This window comes from Sturnus vulgaris, chromosome 2 (assembly GCF_052056855.1).
Source record: "Sturnus vulgaris isolate bStuVul1 chromosome 2, bStuVul1.hap1, whole genome shotgun sequence".
NCBI classification, from domain to species: domain Eukaryota; kingdom Metazoa; phylum Chordata; class Aves; order Passeriformes; family Sturnidae; genus Sturnus; species Sturnus vulgaris.
The window spans coordinates 51,425,276-51,445,800 of record NC_142244.1 but is presented as its reverse complement, the minus strand read 5'-3'; the positions used below and the strand labels follow the sequence as shown (position 1 = coordinate 51,445,800).

Genomic DNA, 20,525 nt, shown 5'->3' with positions numbered 1-20,525 from the left:
CAGGGATGCGGACACCCGGGGTGTGGCCCGGCGGTGAGAGGGTGAAGCCCCCGCAACACCCACTGTTATCTGAGGCCTGAGCCCCGCGGAGCAGCCGCCGCTCCCGGGGGCCGGGCGGGGGCTGGAGGCGGCTCCCGCCGATCCCGCTGTGGGCAGGGAGGGAACGGGAGGGGCGGCGCAGGCAGCGCGGGAGGAGGGCGGCAACGCCCCGGCCGCCCGCACGGGGGCGCCGCAGGACGGCGCCTGGGCCCGGGGCCGCCGCCGGCTCTGCCCGGGATGGGCCCGGGATGGGCCCGGGATGGGCCCCGGGATGGGCCCCGGGATGGGCCCCGGGAGGCTGCTGCCGGCCCACCGATTCCTGGGGATTCAAGGTGTAAGCACACCCTTGGATCCCACCACGATCCAGTCGAATCATTCCCCCTGTGCTTAGCGGTGGTGGTCACAGCGGCAGCCTGCTCGCCAGTGGCGTGGCTTGCCTGTTTTTTTCCCCCGGATCTTACTCATGTGCCCAGAAACCATCACCTAGAGCAGTGGCAGAGCGAGAGTTAAGAATTTACCTATCACGGGTTGCCTGGGTTATCAAGAGAGACTGAAAAATGATGCAATGCCACTAGTTCCAGTGGTACAGAGGATGCACATGCAGCCCTACCATCACAGTTCGGTCCTGCTAAAGAAGAGATTGTCTCTAATTCAAGTAGGAAGGCAGAAATAACAAAACTTCTCTACTTCTGCAAGGACTAAGCTGGGGGATAAAGAAAAGAAGCAGCAGGAAAAATATTCTCACTGGAGAATATTCAAGCACTATTTGGTTGCAATCCTGTTCTATGTGCTCTAGGATGACTCTGCTTGAGCAGACAGGTTGGTCCAGATGCCCCACTGTGGTCCCTTCCAACCTGACCCATTCTGTGAAGAGGGTGCAAAGGGTGTATGTGAGCAATATAAGAGGACCACAGAAACAAGATGTGAGTATGGAAGAACATGGCACAGAAAACCATCATAGTGTGCTGGGTGAAGGACTGGCTGAAGGGCAGAGCTCAAAGGGTTGTAAAAGTAAAGGGGGCCACATCCAGCAGTGACCAGTGCCCAGTGATGCTCCTCAGGGATCAGTTCTAGGGCCAGTCCTGCTCCTGCACTTCCCAACGATCTGGATGCAGGAGTGCAGTGCACCATTACTGAGTTTGCTGGTGATACCAAACTGGGAGGTGCTTTTGGCTTTTGTGAGGAACAGGGGGCTTTCCAGAGGGATCTATGCAGATTGGAAGTCTGAATGTCAGATAGTGCACCTGGGACAAAGGAATGCCAGACACGAGTATGAACTGGGAGAGGAGTGTCTGGAAAGCAGCCCTGCAGAGAGGGATCTGGTGTTCATGGTGGGCAACAGCTCAGTGTGAGTCAGAGTTGCAAACTCAAGAATAAAGGGATGTGGTATTACACTATGTATCTCCACAAGCAAAAGGGCATATATTTGGGATGTAGTTTTGGTAGTGAACATATTATAGAAGAATTAGTTACAGTAAAAAAAAGAAAATCGGATCAGAGTGTTGATAGCATTTCAGTAGAATGGGGAAGAGGTTAAAAAAGATCTTTCTGGGTTTTGTTTGTTTGTTTGCTTGTTTTCCACAGGGAAAACATCAAGAAATTTAAGAAAAGTAGGGACCGGAGTTAATAAATTTGGCAAGCTCTGGGGTTGCATATGAGAGTGTATGAGATTTTACATCAGAGGTAGAAAATCTTTCTGGAATTTGCATGCTAAACAAAGGGAAAACTAACAAGGATATTCTCCAGTGTTACCTGGATAATTGACTGTTCAAGGAAGGATGCTAGGTGTAAACAGTCTATGGGAACAAATAAAGAGGTCAGCCAGTCTATGCAGCTATGTTTTGAAGGTCAACAACTGTAGGAATACAACACCAAATGCCAAAAGTCAAGCTGAGTTAGACCTTGCAAAGATCTGTGAAGATGAATGAGAATTGTTAACTGCATAAATAGAAACAATTTAAAAAAGGAGGAAGTGGGGCTGCTGTTTACAGAGTAGGAGGCTGAGATCAAACACAGTATTTGGATCACACTTTGGATCATCAAGGGCCAGACCTAGGGGGGTACACAAGCTTGTAATGCCAGGAAGTTAATTTAGCTCTGGGAACAAAATGTACAATGCTGAGGAAGATATCTTATTCTTCTGAGTAGTAAATGAAAGTAATGTTCTGGGGGCTAAAATCTACAACAGCTGGTGTGGTGCCTGAGCTGCTCATGAGGAAATGCCAAGCCACCTGTCCAAAACCATCTTGTCTGGTTCTAGGTTCACAGCAAAGCTCCAGCCTCCCTGGCTACACCTGTATCAGCAAATAAAGGATGGTGAGGGCTCAGGATGGTGTACCAGTCTTCAACTGCCCATCGCGTTAAACAGTTCCTGCTACAGGTACAGTCTAAGCAAGACAGCCCTCTCCCAGGAAATGCCTGTGCATAGTTCATGAGATAACATCAGATTGGTCTTCCCAGTGAGCAGTTTGGAGGTGGTCACTCTGCTATGGAGTTGTTCTGGAGAAGAAGAGGGTTTTGCTCTATGGATGTAAGCTGTGCTGTGCTGTGTGCCCTCAAAGACAGAGAACAAACCGACCTTCTTTTGTAACACAAGTCTAGCTTCTGAGACTGGGATGATACAAATGACTCAGATGTTGTTGAGACATCTTGGATGACCTCGGTCATGTACTGTTGGAGGTCATTTACCACTGAATAACTGGATTTTTTTTGGTTAAACTAGTAGATAACTTCTGCATTTCTCCATTTACACATTTTATTACATCTTCACATTTGGCTTGATAAATTTTGCAGGGAACATTGAATTGAACTGCTTAGTCAAAAGCAGCTCTGCCCTCCTCACTGCCTTATCTATCATGGTCTTATGGTAAACAAGGCAGTATTCATCTCACACTTAATTTCACACATCCAGCCCACATCTGTGCTTGGTAGTTAAACATAGGGCATGACCCTAACCACTGTTCCACAAGCAGCTGTATTGACTGCTTTTTATTAGTCTGCTAAGCTTGCTGAAGACAGAAAATGCTTATGGAACAGAATGATTCCATAAACATTCCACATTATTACATCCTTTCACCCTCCAAAATAGGGTGCTTGTGTGTAAACAGGGAATGGCCATGGGCCTGTGCTAACAGCACTTGTGTCTAAGGATTATTTGAGATACTGTTAGTTGATATGGATGGGTTCCACAGATTAAAATTAACTAGGACAGGCTGACCAGCTGCTTAATTAAAGAGCAAAGAAAGATTAAGGTGTGACAAATGATTTTCGAAAACAGAGTTTAATTCTATCAAAAAGAAGAGAAATTTCAGAACCATTGCTTGGTTGGAGTTTTTCCTATTAATTGGTACTTGGTGTTCTTGGGTTCTTCAGCTTGGCATAAAAGAAGAGGTTTCTTTTCCAGAACAATTTTAGGAGCCATTATCTCAGACCACCTTATTTATGCAACCACATCTATTAATAACAAAGGAGATGAAGTAGGGCTCTATGGAAGTGATAGGCAGAAGCAGATGGCAACATGATAGGTATAGTTGTTGACCTCACACAAAGCAGCTGATGAAGAAACACAGCAGTAAAACACTCTTTTAGGGGTTTTTGTGAATGCTTACCCCCAAAATGTCCGTCAGCCTCTCCAGTGGGTAATTGTTAATGAGCACAGTGCAATTTTAATTTACATTAAACAATTTCTTTCTTTCTTTCTTTAGTGTTTATACCTTTGCCTCTTAATCACTGAAGGATTGTTCTACTACTCTACCTTTGTCCTGGAAAAGAAAAACAATTCCTTACACTTTTCTTTAATGAATGTGGCTCCTACACATTCTTTTTTTCGGGATCCATTTTTTCAGGATTCCACCAAGTAGATGTACTTCTTTAGGGTTAAATGTCAAAATAAGCACCATACTACAATTTTGGTTGCACCACATATGTTTCAATTAAAGTGCTCTATTAGAAAGATACAGTTCTTTTGGGTAATATTTTTTATTTAGTTAGTACCATTAGTCCCATGCAGCAGTCTCACATGGCTTTTGGAATCTACTGTAATTGTCCTGATCTCTTTCTAAACAGAGTCGTTTACCGTTTACGTTGCAAAAGACCTCTAAGATTATCAAGTCCAACCATTAACGCAGCACTGCCAAGTCCACTACTAAGCCATGTTCCTCAGTGTCCCTACCCTCAGGAATGCTGACTCCACCCCTTCCTTGCCTGTTCAAGCATTGCTTGACAACCCTTTTGGTGAAGAAGTTTTTCTTAATATCCAATCTAAACCTCCTCCGATGCAATTTGAATTGGTTGTTTAGCCAAATGTTCTTCACTCCTTATTTGGTTTTCTTTCCTTAACTATCATTCTCCTCCTTTCTAGAATTCCACTTTATTTTGGGACAGTTTCTTCAAGATTCACATTCAGACGCTGGCTCATCCTACAGCACACTGTACTTTTCCCATAGTTTTCCCATAGTGGTCTCTTATGAATGGTAATGGAAATGGGATCTTGTCAAGTGTGGCACAGACTCCATGCTGTTCTTCCAACATCCACAGCTCTTTTGGGCTGTTTGTCCCAGTTTTGGGGTCAGTCATGGCAGTTTCATCAACAGTATATTTTCCAGATTGGGAGCACTGTACTTCATGGGAGGTAATGTCAAAAGCCTAGTCCAAGACCACCAGCATCCACCATTATTGAATCCTGGGCTGCACCAAAAGCAGCATGGCCAGCAGGCTGAGTGTGATTCTCCCCCTCTACTCTGCTCTTGTCAGACCCCACCTGGAGTGCTGCATATGGTTCTGACGTCTGCAACATAATAAGACATGGAACTATTGGAGCAAGTCCAAAGGGTGGTCACAAAGTTGGGAAGAAGACTGGAACACGTCTCCTGTGAAGACAGACGGAGAGAGTTGGGGTGATACTGAAATTAGCCAGATATACACTTTTCTAGCACAGTTCAGAGTACTACATGGTAGCAGGCATTCTTATTACAGCATGCTGGGCATTTGAAGGATATTTCCTCTAATCGATGCCCACACTCTAATCAATGTCAGATGTACAGTTTTTATCATAAACATTGATTACATATTCATTAGCTATCCCCACTTCCTTGACTTTATTTTACACAGTCGCAACCCTTATCAAAGTCCTTCTGTGGTTCTTTGGGGTCTGTTTTCAAAGTCCAGTGTCCTTTTTAGGGGGATGTTCTTTGACCCCTGCTTTTGATTGACTGCAGTATAATTGTTTTGCTTAACTTTTACTTTTTCAGCCTTGCAGAGCTGAGCTGGCATCCTGCTTGCGTTTTGCAGGACTTCTGTTTGCTTAAGTTACATCCTTTATTTATTTCTCCAAGGCTGTGCTGTTCTGTTCTACTGTCCTTGGTAAGAAGTAAAATGTTTTTCCTTATCAAGTGAGTAAAATTGTGTTCTGCTGTCCTTATCACGGGCTGTTCAGCCTGGAGAAAATGTGTGGAGACCTCACAGCAGCCTTCCAGTATCTTAGGGACACCCACAAGGAAGCTGGAAAGGGACTCTGTCAGGAACTGTAATGATAGGACAAGAAGCAACGGGTAAAAATTGAAAAGGGGGGAATTTAAGTTAGATATTCGGAAGAAATTTTTTACTGTGAGGGTAGTGAAACACTGGAAGAGGTTTCTCAGGGAGGCTGTGGATTCCCCAACCCTGGCAGTGTTCATGGACAGACTGGATAATGCCTTGAGCAACCTGGTCGAGTGGGAGGTGTCCCTGCCCACAGCAGTAGAGTTTAGGACCCGATGATTTTTGAGGTCCATTCCGAAGCCTTAACATTCCTTAACATTATCCACTGCACTCATTCCACGCGAGCATCTCTTGTTCAACCATGTTCTGCAGAATCCATCAGCTCTCAGGTGTGCGCTACAGCTGAATGGATGATTCAGTCCAACCCAGCCCCTTACTTCTCACTCCCAGGAAGCATGAGGAGAAGAAGAAAATCCGAGTAGCTTTCCAGGGAGCCGGCCTGTGAAGCCCCTTTCTGCCCTGTGGAGGGGGGCATCTCCTCCTGGCCGTGCTCAGGTTCTCCAGCGGTTCTCCAGCTGCGCGCTCCCAGCTCCTCTGCGCCCGGTGATACGCAGTGCCCCTTCTCCCTGCATCTCCCCGCATCTCGCCGCTACCCCCGGCCCACCCCTGCACCACGTGAGAAGAGCACCCCACGTGGAACAGCGCCTCTCATTCATTGGGAGCTGGCGCTGCGCGGGCGGGCCGGCGCAAGAGATCTAAAGCGGGAGCGGGGAGCTGGGGGTCTCCGCTGCTCTGCCTCGCTGCTCGCCCGACCCCCCCGGCTGGGTGAGTCTGGGACGCGGTGCGTCCATTTTGCGCGGTGCAGCAGGCGCGGTGCTGCGCGCTCCCGGCGCGGTGCCGCGCGTTCCGGGCCCGCTGCCGCCCCCCGGGCCCCCTCGGCACATCGGAGCGCTCCCCTGCGCTGCCTCCCCTCGCCTGACCCCCACGCCGGGCTGCCGGCAGCAGCATTTGGGCAGCATGGGTCTGTGTGTGCCTGTTCCCGAGTTAATCCCTTTTTTTGCTATCTGTGATGCGAGCAGCGACGGAGGAAACATGCTGTGCTGGAGGTGAAGGCCCAGGTGCCGCGGAGAGACCCTGCGCCATATCCGTGACAGCCTTTCCAGGGTGGCTCCCGAGGGGCTGCTATGCTGTGCTTTGCTTCTTTCGTCAAAATGCAAAAGAGACTGGGAATTTGCCGAGAATCCTGGTATCGCCCATAGGGCCCGTAGCGCTCGCGCCAGCACCGTATCCCGGGCGTTTCTTACAGTCTGCTGCTCCCGAACCTGCTTCTGTGACCAGGACAGGGAATGACCTCCATTTGGTTTGTCAGCGTTTTGTAGGCAGCTGTCCTGGCTAACAGATGGGTCTCATCTTTTTTTTGCATATGAATGTGTGAATGTGGGTGGCGGATGGGGTGGAGCAAGGGGAACTCACTAAAAATCCTTAAGAGGAGATTTATATGGAGCTAAGGCTGGAGAGGAGGATTGAGACTACATAAGGAATTGCTAGTTAGTTCGGTTGTCAGCTGCTAGAAGCCTTAGTTTTGGAGCAAGATGGTGTTTTTTAGGTCCTGTAGAGACTCGTGACAGAAGGGCAGTTGCAGCTCTACAGAGGCTGCAGATCTGGGCAGAAGAGCTGAGGTGACGATGGTGCTGAAGGTTCACAAGTTAGCTGGCTCAGCCCAGTGGTTTTGCCACTTGCCTAAGGTTATTTGCATATGTTACTTTGTGCTTCAGCAGCAGCTGCATGGTGAAGTCCAACATCAGCTGAACTAGCAGATACCTCCCCTTGCTCACCTCTGCTAAGCCATGGGGACAAGTGGTGAAGACGTGGTCATGCATGGCAGTGCAGGTGTCCTGTGGGACCCTCTGCAGTGGCACAGCAATGCCTCTTGAAGCCATTCGTTTACTCGCTGATGCTTGGCTTTCTGCTGTCTTCAATGCAGAGGCAAATGCAATGAAAACTTGGAAAGAACAGGCAGAAATTTATCTTCCTGGTCAGGTACTCTATGGACTTCTGTTGCCTTCAGTGGCCATCTGACATGTTTTTTGGACAAGCTTTGCCTATAATGCAAAAGGGTCCATAGCTGCAAGTGCTGACCCTGGCACAAAGCAGGAGCAAGCTTGTGTGTTGCCACAAGCTTTGAAAGTTACTTTGCTTTCACGTACTTCAAGTGTCTTGCATTTTGAGCAAGACAGGCTCAGGCCTTGACTGTGCTCCATCACATGCGTGCTTTAGATGGTCACATTGGCTTTAAAATAAAGCCTTTTCTTGGGCAGGGGAACTGATGGGTGTTTATTCCCTGACTTATGCCACTTTGATGGTATTTGTAAAATTTTGAACCTTGTTGCTTGTGGGGCTGTGCTTAACAGCGAGGAGGTGTGTTCAGAAGGCATTTATTGTTTTGAGTGGGCTATAAGAGAAACTTGAGGCCTACTAGGCTTATAATTCAGGCAGTTCACTTGTGGGTGTGAAGCAATATCTCTTGACTCCTCGTGGAGTATATTCTTGCAATATTTTTTCTAAATTGAAGGAGTTAGCTCAGAGAAGAGGAAGCTAGTAACTCTTTAACCAGTTACTGGAGAAACCAGTTTCCAAGTGTTGTTGAAAGATGTCACTCCCTCTTTTTTTTTTCTTCTTTTTTCCCTTCCTGTTTTTTTTTTTTTCTTCTTCCTTTTTCCCTGTAATCTTTTGCCAGATGGCAGGTAGTGTTCATTCTCATGGTGGTGTGCCTGAGCTCTGTGTCTCTGCTTTAAGTTGTGTGACACAGTAAATGGATGGATTTGATCATCCTGGAGTTCTTTTCCAACCTTAATAGCATGATTCTGAGATGACAGGAGCAAGTTCCAATCTAGCTGGTTTTGAGCACAGTTGCTGGCCTGGTGTGTGCAAGAGGGAGGGGAAAAGAGGAGTGGTAGGAAAAGAAGAAAAAGCAGATCAGAAAGAAGAGAGGGAGAAATATGGTTCAAGTGAAGGAGTGCAGGGGCCTTATGGAAAGTACTGCCTCTTCTACCTTTAGTTCACTCTTGATCTAGCAAGTTCCTCAACCTTGAGGACAGGTTAACGAGACTTTGGTAGCCTTTCAGATATGTCACTTCCAATTGTATCCCAGCTTTAACTGAGTAGAAAACAAAGAGTTTAATTCTCATCTCTTAACCCATATGTGTGATGCTAAAAGCATCAGTGTAGAGTGGGGCAGGACATGAGTTACTTTGTCTGCAGATGTGCTGGGTAGATCCTGGCTTGATCCTGATGGATTTATTGGCTCTGCCATCCTGGTGACAGAGGCAGATGGGGGTTACCTCCCACTCCTGAAGGATGAGCTAAGAATTCCACTGACTTAATTCTGTCTGTGGAGAAACTAGTGCAACTGACCATCAGCACCGTGAGACTGTGTGGTGTGGAGAGTACTTCGATGCTTTGGGCAGAGTTGGCTGAGGTCAGCTGCAGTCAATGCTGACCCAGAGTTAGTAACCCAGGGTGGGTGTTGTGTATCCTAGATTTTTTTTTTTTTTTTTCATTACCTGTTATATCCCCATCTTTCATTATCCCAGGGTCAAAATCCTTGAAAATCTGTCATGTGCTGAATAGTGTTGAAGGTGGCATTCATCTGCCATATGTACTCATCCGTGGTCAGCCAGTTACGGTATGACATTCCTGGGGTGTGATTCACCTCAGCCCAGTACATTTAAGCAAATGAGTTGTGACCTGACATGCTCATGAACTCATCTACTTTCCACTGAATATAAAAGAAGGCATGAATGGTCCAAGTGTTTTTCTTGAGAAACAGTGAGGTTCTTGGAAACTTCAAGGGAAGAGTTACGGCAGTTTTGCCATAAGGGTGGGTTTGTTTTGGTACTTGGGCACTCCCTCCTTAGTACAGTTGTTGCAATGTTACCGGTTACTAAAACCTACTTAAAAAAAGAAGGAAAGAAAAAGACCTGAGTCTGATGGTCAAACAAAACAAGGGGGCTATCACTTAACATAGGATGGGCCCACTAGTTGCTGGATTCTTGACTATTGCCTGTGGTTCCCGGGTAGTTAGGGGATGTCAGAGATCAGGAGCTGGGGCTCCCACTTTCCTGTTGTGGTCTGTAGAAATCTAGCGCCTCTTGCCCTGGCAGCACTGGCCTTCCCTTGATGGTGAGTCAGCAGCTGCTGCCCTTGCCAGGGTCCCTGACGCTGCCGGAGATCACCAAGCTAGGGGATCATAAATCCTGGATCATAAATCCTGTGGGTGGTATCTGAGTTTCCAGAATAAAATACTATGAGATGTTTGGTTCTAGGTACATTTTTTCAGTTTCTGTTTTGTTTTGTTGTTGGTTTTTGTTGTTTTAGTTTTTACTTACTCAAGTGAAAAACAGTTCAGAAAACTTTATTCACAGTAATACAGGATCCTTCATTTAATTTTCCGGTAAATCTTACCTGTACCTCAGTGTCTTCTGTGCCATGTCTTGACCTCTTTTCTGAGAAATCCACGTGATTGCTATATTGACGGAAATACTAAATTTATTAGTCCACTTCGTGCTAGTATTTAGCATTGTATTTTCTTATTCCTCTTTCTTCTGCCTCTTTCTGAGATGAGGAGTAACTCTTGGGTTCCATTTCACAAGATTATCAGTGAAATATCTCAACAGGCTTTCCTGAGCTGTACAAATTTTACAATTCACTTTTGCCTTACATTCTGGATCCTTGCAATTAATTTGTATCTTTCCTTGTAGATCGTAGTGGCCCATTTAATTTTTAAATTACCAGGGTGGGATTTGCTTAATATCTTGCTTTTGAGGACTTGCTTTTAATTACTACCCTTATTTACTGAGCAAGCTATGCTTTTATTAACATTCAGTGCTTATTTGAGTCATCCACTCCAGAAAGTTTATTCCAAGCCAATCTGGAGTTTAAAAAAGTATAATTATCAATGAGCTTTTTGTTTACCTATGTTTTATTCCCAGTTCTGATTCAGGTAGATGGTTTAAAATTTCCCGTACCAGATAATTTACTTATTCCTGGAACACATTCTGTTGAAAGAGAAAGTATGTGCCGTGATTCACGTGGTTGTGTGTGGATATGACTGTAAGACATTGCACTGGTAACTGTGCTGCTCTGTCTTGTCAGTGGACCACGTTGATTCAGTGGTTTGATTAAACCAAAGGTGAGTTTACCCTGAGTTGTGATGTAGTGCCATTCTCCATTGCTATAAAATAGATGCCATGCAAAATCACCTTTTAATTTTATGAGTAAAGCACGCTGACATTAGGGCTTGTGGGAACTTGCTTCCAAAGGATCTGCTGCCCCAAACTGTTTACTATGAAATCTGGAGTCAGTAAACAAAACCAATCCTGGGAAATAAGAAGGGAAGGGGAAAAAATACAAGTTTTAAACCGTAACAAAATCAGTCCATGTTAATGCTAGTTGTAGTTACATTTGGGAATGCTGATGTAGGAGGTTTATTTGGACGTGTTGCAGCAGGAGTAAATGCACTGTACAAGAAGTTACTGTGATTTGAAAAATGAGCTGTTTCCTTAAGCTGAAGAATAGCTTGCTTTTGTCAGGTGACAAATTCTTAAAGTAAACTAGGTGGAAAAATTGCATTGTTGAGTTTGTAGAACTAGGTTGTTTTGTTGAAGTGACTCTTTTATAAAGCGGTTTCATGTTGTACATTTAGAAAATATTCCAGAGGGAATTAGTTATCTGAAGTAACCAGAATATAGTCTTTTATCATTAGGTGGCTAATTAAACTTTAGTTGGGGTTGCATACTGCCTGACAGCTGGTTGATGACCCATGTGATATAATCCCCAAGGAATGGGTGCTGCTGCATGCCACTTTATCTCCCTCCAAAAAGTTCACAAAACAGAGTTTGAAGTGCCGCACTGTTGCGTGTCTGTCCATGCTGACTACAGGTGCATTAGGCACGACTGTCCTGACTGTGCAGTTGGCTGGAAGAAAGGAGCAAAATGTTCTGGCACCGCAAGCAAAACGAAGGCACAACACCCAGAAGTGATCAGCTGGATGATGGATTAGGGTGGAGGTGCTACGTCTTGGAGGAGAAAAACAATAGGTGTTTGTTGGGATTTTGGAAGTGAGAACTGTGAAATGGGAACAGAAATTTGGCTTCTAGCAGCTTTATAGTTCAGGAAAGGTACCAACACAAGCAATACTTAGCTGTTACACTTTTCACAGTAACTGGAGGAGAGCTGAAGTGAAATATTTACACTTTTCTCTGGAAGTGTTAGGATCAGTGCTTGGACAGTCCTGAAATCCAAGGTTTTCTCCAGAAAACACTATTATTTTTGAGGAAAGCAAGAGTAAGGAGGAGTTGTTACTCTTGTGAGAAGAGTCCATGTCTGAGTTGTTAAAACCCCTAAGACTGTTCAAAGACTTTCACCATCCTTTTATTAAGTGTCCACAGAAAGACCAGTCAAAATTCATCACGGTGTTGTTGCTTCAGCTGGGTCTAGGTGCAGTCCTGTCTTCTGTCTCGTGCGTCTGTCTGGTGGAGTTTTTGTAGATGTTCGCTAGAGCACTGCAGTAGCTAGGGAAAGCAGGTAGCTCTGAAGTGCCATAGCTCCCATCTTTCCTCCAAACAGAAAAATAGATGCCTGAAGGTGCCTGTCTTAGCCTGTTGGTTACAGAGAGGGGTTGGATGATGCTCTAAGTCTCCATGTCTGCTTTGGAGTGGGCTGAAGCTAGTCAAGAGGAATCCTACCCTCATAACCTGGTTGGCATGTGAAGAAACAAAAGGATGATGCCCAAAAAACTTACACAAGTGATGAAACCTCATTGTTGTGCTTTGGCTGCTCCAGATAAACCGTCACAGATGTTAGAGCACTTTTGAACCTGTTTTTTCCTTCGAAGGAAATACCTGGAGAGCAGAACAGCATGGTGTAGGGCACCACCAAAAACACAACAGCCGTGCTTTGCTTCTCATGCTCGTGTTCAGACCCTTGGAGGGAAAATGATAATTACCATTTGTTTCACTTACTTTGCTTTAAAACCACCTATTTTCTTTTGCAAGTCCCAGCACAGGGGAGCTACGCAGAATATTTACAGCCAGTTGTCTGTTTCCTTCTTGCTGTCACTTAAAGCACCTTGCAGCAGTAGAATTTATTATACTTCAAAGTTTCTTGTTCTAGGTAAGTGACATGGGGAGAGATGGCATTGTACGTGTTTTGAGAGGTGTTGCATTATACATTTCACCATACTTCTCCAAGACTGTCATATCTAGGTCTCTCTGTGTATTTCCCCAGTCCCATAAACATAATTAGGAATGATTTCCTTTGATGCCAGAATGATGATGTGGAAAAATATAATAATGTTTTTAAAAATTGAGCAGACTCCAAACACTATATTTTGCTGATAGGGACATAATTATTTTGAAGGATAGCAGTATAACTTTCCTTGACAGGACTGTGTGCTGGGTGGCTTCACTTACCTCTGTCACTGGATTGAAGGAGCATTTTTTGAGGTAGACCAGGCTTCTGCATGAAGGGCAGGGAGGTGCAGGTGGTAATTACAATACATTCAGAAAACTGAGTAAGATTTTCCGCCTACAGATTGGATAACTACTATACTGATGGGGTTGAATAAAAAGTAGATAAGTCTGGTTTTTTGCTCCTGGGAGTTAATTACTTCTCTAAGTTGACTTGTGCTTCCAAGGGAGCCTGAACAAGCTTTCTTCATGGAGAGATGTGGGTTGCAAGACCTGGTTTTCTGCCACACAGACAGCAAAATAAACTGTAAGGATGTCTACAAGGTAATGCTTCTCCCTGTGCAAACCAGGGAGTTGTGTGGTATTTTGCAGTAGCCTCATGGCTAGGTTCAGGCCAAGTCTGCCAACTTTTTTGTTTTTCTTACCTCCTGGTATCACTGTATTGTCCCTGCTGTCACTTCTCCTTCAATTATCACATCCAGCAGCTTTCTGCCCAAACCCCTCTTGGGCCTGGCCAGCGTGGAGCCTGTGTTGAGGTTGTGCAGGATTCTTCTGCGTGACATTGGCAGCAGTGAGATGTGAAATATGTAGCTTGTGGTCTGGCTCACAGTTTGGCTAGTCAGTGTCATCTTTGCTTTTTGAGGGGGAAAAATCCCTTAAAATCCCACAAACTTCAGCAAGTCTCGCTTTGATCCGAAAAAGGAGCAGGAAGTCTTTTGTCATGCTTCTGATAGAAGTTCTGAGATAAATATGAAATGGGCTGTGTTTGGATGCCTCTTTTCCCCAGTCCTTCCCTATCAGCAGCCTTGCAGCCATGAATGTTTGGGTTAGGTGGAGGCGAAACTCTACTTAAACAACAGCTCTCCTGTCCTGGAGCAGGAGAGAGCTGAATGGTGAATGTGTGCCTAAGGAAAGAGTATTTACTCAAAGCAAAAAATCCTCCATACCTACCTCACTGTTCAATTTAATTCCACGTCAGTGTTCTAGCTCATTTCTGATGAGATTTATTTAAGTAGAATTTATCAGAACTAGGCTGTGATACCTGTGTGTGAAAACAGGAATGGTCGATTACCCCACTGATATACTAATCAAACATCATGCTTGTATGATTTGCCATGCTTTGTATTTAGACTTAAATGCCTAAAACAGATGCAATTTTCTGAGGCATTTTGTTGTAAATCCATCGATTTAGGAGCTGTGAAGTCTCTGCAGTGATGGCTTGTGGAATAATTTGCAAAACACTTATGAGACTGAATTTTTTTTCACATAGTCCCATACTTTATCTCCTCTGCTCCACCTCCTTGCACCATTCTCAGCTCCCATTAGTCTGTGTGTGTATGTCTAGGCTAACTGATGTAGACATATTCTATAGTCCTGACAGCCAGGCTCTGACTGACCTGCACAACAAATTCCCATTCCAAAATGACGTTCCCTGATGAGGCATGTGTCATGGACTGGTGGGAAAGGGGAGTTGTTTACTGGCCCAACAAGTTGGAACGTTGCTGTGTCCCACTTACTCTGGAAATGTGGCCACACCATTGGTGCTCAGCATGTGCTTCTGCCTTTGATTGGGCTACCCAGGCTGCCTCATTTAGGGCTTCCATGTGTGAGAGCTTCTCATGCTGTTCCAAGGCAGCTAAGGCATTGGTGGGCCATCCAAGCTGTCCACTGTTGTCTCCTTCAGCACTGAGTGACCCTGGTCAGTGGGGTAGGTCCGGTCAATGGGCAGTATGAGTTGGATCAGATGATAGGATGCAGTCGTTGCTTTCATTCCAGTGTGCATCAGGGCACTGTCTATCAGGGGAAAGCCTTTCTGAAGAACTTTGCAGTGGCAATTACTTGGAAGAGCCACCCCTGATGAAACGGCAGACATGCAGCAGCCTCTCTGCTGCAGGAGTGGATGTGTCTGCACAGGCTAGCCAAGGGTTGTAAAGTGCTTGTCTGGGCCTGCAATGATAAGCATGTGATGCTTGGAAGGGGCTGATCCCTCCCCAGCCCTTGAATTATGGCTGGAATGTGGGAATACTGAATCTCAAAGCAAACATTTTAAATGCTTTCATGGTCATGCCATGAAAAAAAAAGCGTCTCTTTTGTATGGTGTAAATCATAGTTGCAAAAAGCTTTTGTATTAGGTCTCTAGTCATGCAAGCGCCCTCAGAAGGTTGTAATGTATTTTTAAATTCAGCTAGTGTGTTCAGTGAGGAATTAACTTTGGTTTCTTCAGAAATGGGAAGTTTTTCTTAATTCTACTGTGTTGAGTCACTCTCCAACGGTCATACCAGGGTGTAGGAGTGGCAGGTCTCACTTGGAGTTCTGCATAGGGCAAGCCCTTGGCCTGCAAATCAGTGAAAAAACTCCTGAATTAACAAAAAGGTATTCTAATTACTTGCTAATGTCTCTGTTTTGATTGCAGCAACCTAAAGGAGTGACATAGCATAATTTGAATTTTCATAAAATCCTAGAATGGTTTGAATTGGAAGGCACCTTTGAAGTTCCATGCAGTCTAATTCACCCACCGTGGGGTTACTCAAAGCCCAATCCATCCTGAGTCTGAATGCTTCATTTGCATACACAGTTACCCAGGGATAGCAAAACCTTACTCAGAAGCCTGCAATCACCTTGGCATAAGGCAAGGAGCCCCATGACTTAACCACATACAGTATCTGTTCCCCTCCCACCGAATGAGCATGTGTGCAGCGGAGGCTGAGTTCTCCCTTATGTGGGCGGTTCCTCTGCGGTTTGTTACAAAGTGTTCAAAAGCTCTTCCATCTCATTCACAAAAACCGCACTCTGGCTTTCCCGGCAAAGGAAAGGGATCTTCAATTCCTTTATGGCAGTGGAGGAAGTTTTAAATTGAGACAGTTTTTAAATTGTTGCAGCAGTGCTGGGAGCGTGGCTGGTTGCGAAACGTCTGATCTGCAGACATGCTGATCCACAGGGTGGCCACAGGTCCATGTTCCAGCCTGTTAGTCAGGCAGGATGCTGATGGGTCACTTGGTAAGGGTGACCAGGGTCTGCAGTTGCCTCATGGTCCTGCCTCCAGCTGGAGCTGCCAGTGCTCTCCATGACCTATCTGCTGGCCTCCACCTGCTCCCTGCTGCTCAGAGACATAGCAAATTCCAGGTATTTATACCGACTTTGATCTGCCCCTTGTCTGCACCTGAAAGTCTGAACTCGGCTGTGCCCTTCGTCCTGGTGAAATAATGGTGTTTGGGGAAGTCTTCTCCTTCCTTTCTTCTGTCCTTCTGATTGGATGTGTCCCATGTCTGTGTAGGATACTTTTTGTTCTGCATGAAGGTTGGTGCTCTTAATGTTTTGTTTGTTTCCCTGCTATTGTTTTAATAAAAACCAACTTCTGTTGCTGTCTGACTTACTTCCTTATCTCCTAAGGGACATTTCCCACCTTCTTCCAAGGACCACAACTGATTTATGCTGAATGACATGGCCAGGGCTTTTGGCTAAGCAAAGATCTGTCTTCATTTTATCTGGGTTTAAGGAGACAGAAGCTCATTTATTTAATGTTGTTTCCCAGAGCATTAATTTTTTTCTGCTCAATACCAAGGCTGAATTCATGGCAGATTATGGACAATGGGTTGTTTCAAGTGAATTCCTGCCAGTCTGTCTCAGGCTTTCATTTGGGAAGTTTAATTATCAGTGGAGATCCTCTTTGGTGTTATGACAAATTGAGAGAGTTAAATCAAGCAATTTTCTTGCAAGGTGTAGTTTGAAGTCATGCTGAGGAACTGTTTGAGGAGACTGTACTAGAGCTGGTGGGAGACTTTTCAGTTAGATGCTTTTTTCATCAGAAAATAGTGATTCATATAATTAGAGAGGTGTGATGCCCTATAATGGCTAGGCAGGAAGACATTTCCTTAACTTTATCTCTGAGGAGCTGTGGATGGCAAATGTGCTGCTGTCCTCCTCAAAACATGAGTGCTGTTTTGAGCTGATAGGATCCTTACCAGCTGAAATTTGAAGTGTGGGCTAAAAGGACTGAGGGCACTGCAGGCACCTTTGACTGGATGGTGCTTCTCAGATGGGAATCTATCCTGGAAGGTGTCACATCCCTCTCCTCTGCCCTGGCTGCTGTGTGTGGTGGCCTGCCATTCGGTCAGCGGTAGTCATAGTGTTGAGTTTGTTTCAGTGGTGGTGGTTTTCAGCACAATTCCCCAGGTGGTTGTTTTGGTACAGCTATGGGATGATAGGCAGTAGGTTGGGGAGAGGAAGATCTGGTTTCATGATTTAACCCTGCCAAAACAAACACGATGTCTGGCTGCACCTGTTTTCCCTGTTTTAAGGCAGGGTGCACTATATCCAGTTGGAGTCTAAAAGGTATTTCTCTAATCTGTTTTTGCAACGCTTGAGTGGTGGAGATCTGATATTGTATACTGTCCCAACCTTTCATTGTGCCTGCAGTTGGAAAGTGATGTAGCATCAAATTCCTCACTGCAAATTAAGCATGATATGGTGTATGTTTCTGCAGTAGGGGAATTAGTGTCTATCCAATCTTCTCCCTGTCGAATGGCTTACTGTGTGCCATGTTTGATGATAATCACAGCTGGAGCTTTGTGCAGAAGAAAGTGTGTCACAACTTACATTTTGGAGACTTTGAAGCTTGAATTCTGAGTGTTTGAAATACTCTTCTCATGACTTCCACAGCAGGAACCTCCCTCCTTTACTTTGGTCAAAAATGACTACTCATTTCAAAATGGATTTTGTGTACCATCACAAATAACCCAAATTGACTTTTCTGCAGGTATTGAGACAAAACAATAAAGTTTGCCCGCTTTGAAATTTTGGGAAAGTTGAGAATTATCTAAACTTGTGGAAAAGGATGGTCTTTGCCATCTTAGAAGTTGTTCTGGAATGAGAGGATTTTCTGACCTTGATACAGGTAGTAGCCATGACAGTTTGGAAAGCAGTTGGTGAGCTGCAGCACCCTGGTGTTCTCCCATGGCAGTAATTGAGCACACCTGGAGATGAGTGGGTGATGATGCTTTGAAAATGTTACTAATACTCAAGAGGTTGAAGAACAGAAACCTGCAACATGCCCAGCTGTCGGTGAGAGCAGGCTGGTCCCCCAGCACCACCTCCCTCGTGGTGTTAAAGGATCTGCTCAGCAAAGGAGAGCAATAAGATTCCCTTCAGACAGGCAGTGTGCCTTTAAGCAGGTGAATAAGATCGGGTTTTGTGTACACTGCACACCCACACCTGTGGCCATGTCTTTGTTTAATGTGTTGTTTGTATTTAACTGCCTGACTCCTTTCCTTTGAGTACCAAATGCCTTGCTGATCTTGATTTTTAATGACAAAATTGGCAAAGAATTTAACATTAATGTCCATGTATATAAGTATATACACTCAAATGTAATCTAGATTAACGTATATTGAAGTACATGCATACATTTGCATACATATTTTAAAAAAATTACAATCAAGAAGGGAACAATTTAACAGCACACAGACAATACCTTCCTTTTCTATTTAAAATGCTTCAGCAGGGCAACATCTCTTCACACAATGAAACAAATGCAATGAATTGCAGCTACTTGGGTGGCTTTTGGCTTGGACTCCTTGCCATTGCTGCTACAATGAGATAAAAGTTTCATGCAATGAGAGCTTCCAGCTTTGCATAATGCTTGGTCATGCCTTTGCTTTCACTGGCCTCTTTGGTGGTGGCTGCATTTGCAAATGGCTACAATCGATGTCTCTGAGTTGGTCCTCAGCATTTGTCCCAAGCGTGTCTTCTCTGAACTGCCTGCCTTCTCAGCACAGCTGATGGAGACACTTGCAGCTGCTTCAGGGACACAGCCAGATGCAACTTAGGGTCTGGTGTCACATCCTTTGCTTCTATTTCTAAAAGTCTAGAGATAGGTGCTCAAATATCTGTTGGGAAAGTTCAGCATCTTCTGTAGCCATCTTGACTCTGCACTGTTGCTTGTTGCAGAGTAACATAAAACATTGGAGTTTTTCAAGGCAAGACATTTTGGAAGGACAATCTGACACAATTCTTGCTTTATACTGGAACAGATCACACCCAGGACTGATGTGCCTTGGTGACTTGGTTTTCTGAATGACGCTTCAGAAAACATTCAGGAGCTCTAGTTTGGTCCCTTACCTTATGACCTTTTGCATTTAGAAGTCTGCAGTCAAATCTGATGCTCCAAAAATACCTTAATGCTAACAGCAGTAGTAGGTATTGAGGTTTTCCACTTCATTTCCTCTTTAGGACTTCTGTGTGAATGATGCTGCCTTTGGGGATGGAAGTAGCAAAATCAGCCTTTTGAAAAAGCCTCCCAAAGGGGTTTGTTACCTATGTGTTGATCAACTAGTTGGCATTACCACTACATGCTTGTTTGAGGACCATGTTTGAACTAAAAATACAGGGTGAAAGCCATTCTGCATTGTCAAATATACCAGCATGGTGCAAGCACAAAGTCTTTGTTCCACAAGCTCTTTGTTCTGCAGACTCGTAGCAGTGATTATACAGCTGTATGGGGGATATTTTTCCTCAGCATCCTTTTAGTCTTCAGCAAATGTCAGATTGTCCACGGGACATGACTTTGCTTTGAGAGAAGGGTACTAATGGCAGTAGACATTTCCATGTATTTCAAAATGGATATAAGCATATGTGGGACAACGTTGAATGAGGATTTCTCACTTGTCCTCCAAGGAGATGTCTGGGGACTTCGTTGAACATGCAGCAAGGTTAGGCTTGGGTTTTCTTCTTCCCTTAGTAGAATACTCCTTAATCCTTAACTCCTTAAGCTTTAGTTTTATGCTCTTCTGCGAACTGGAGAAAAAAATTCTCAGGAACAGCGATGCCTTGCAATAGGCAAGGAGTGGCATTTCAGAAGTTGAAACAACTTGTAATTGCTGAGGAAGTGATAGTATTGCTTATGTAAAATGGTGCCCTGTCAGCTTATTTTTACACATGGTGTTTTATGTTTAGCTGGACAGATGTTTATTATGATTTACTTTTTGCTGTCAACCACATGGCAGATTGCTTATTTTCTTATGCGTTTGAGGAATGGGGAAGGAAATCTATCAACCTGATATAATAGGTATGTTAACCATTAGATAAAAGGAGGAAGAATATCTTATTTTATTTGAAAATACAATAGAGTCAAGACACAAAAAGTTGGACAGGGAACAAAAGTAATAAAAATAAAATGCACTGTAAATAAAACACCAGTAACAGTTGGACTATTGAAGTTGGTGGGAGCTTTGCTGTCAACTTTAGTGGGACAGGATTCACCCAAGGATGTGGCCTCTCGCCTGGGGTCCACCCTGCTAGGCTACTTGGGTGTGTCCTTGCTTCCCACCACTCCCAAAGACCTCTGCTCCAGCCAAAACATGGAGCTACCCAAAGCCTTGGGGTGAAGCCATTTCCCACCCTGTGTCTGATGTCTGAGACTTGTAGCTCAGTGTTTCTCATCGCAGAAACCAGAGCTAAGGCAGGGGTGAGAGCTAGAGGGCATGTGCAGAACAAAACTAATCTATATTCATTCAGATTCAAGTTTCCTCAGCTTGAAGGTGG

General features: G+C 44.7%; 1 protein-coding gene and 1 long non-coding RNA gene across 5 annotated transcripts in view; one reads left to right on the top strand and one right to left on the bottom strand.

Annotated features, from left to right (window-relative positions):
* Positions 1-4,001: 4,001 nt before the first annotated feature.
* Positions 4,002-6,059, bottom strand: LOC148224777 (uncharacterized). The gene is made up of 2 exons (XR_015801398.1): positions 5,955-6,059; positions 4,002-4,907 (listed from the first exon to the last, which is right to left on the bottom strand). It is a non-coding gene; the product is annotated as an uncharacterized LOC148224777 (long non-coding RNA).
* A 54-nt stretch (positions 6,060-6,113) lies between these two features.
* Positions 6,114-20,525, top strand: part of SLC7A1 (solute carrier family 7 member 1) — a 38,836-nt gene continuing 24,424 nt past the window's right edge. For 2 of the 4 annotated variants that reach the window (XM_088159537.1, XM_014879663.2), the window contains exon 1: positions 6,114-6,342. The gene's annotated coding sequence lies outside the window, so the exon portion shown is untranslated. Of the gene's footprint in view, positions 6,343-15,743; positions 16,110-16,259; positions 16,284-20,525 lie in introns of those variants that run through there. The other 2 variants (XM_088159535.1, XM_088159536.1) reach the window with 2 other exon arrangements.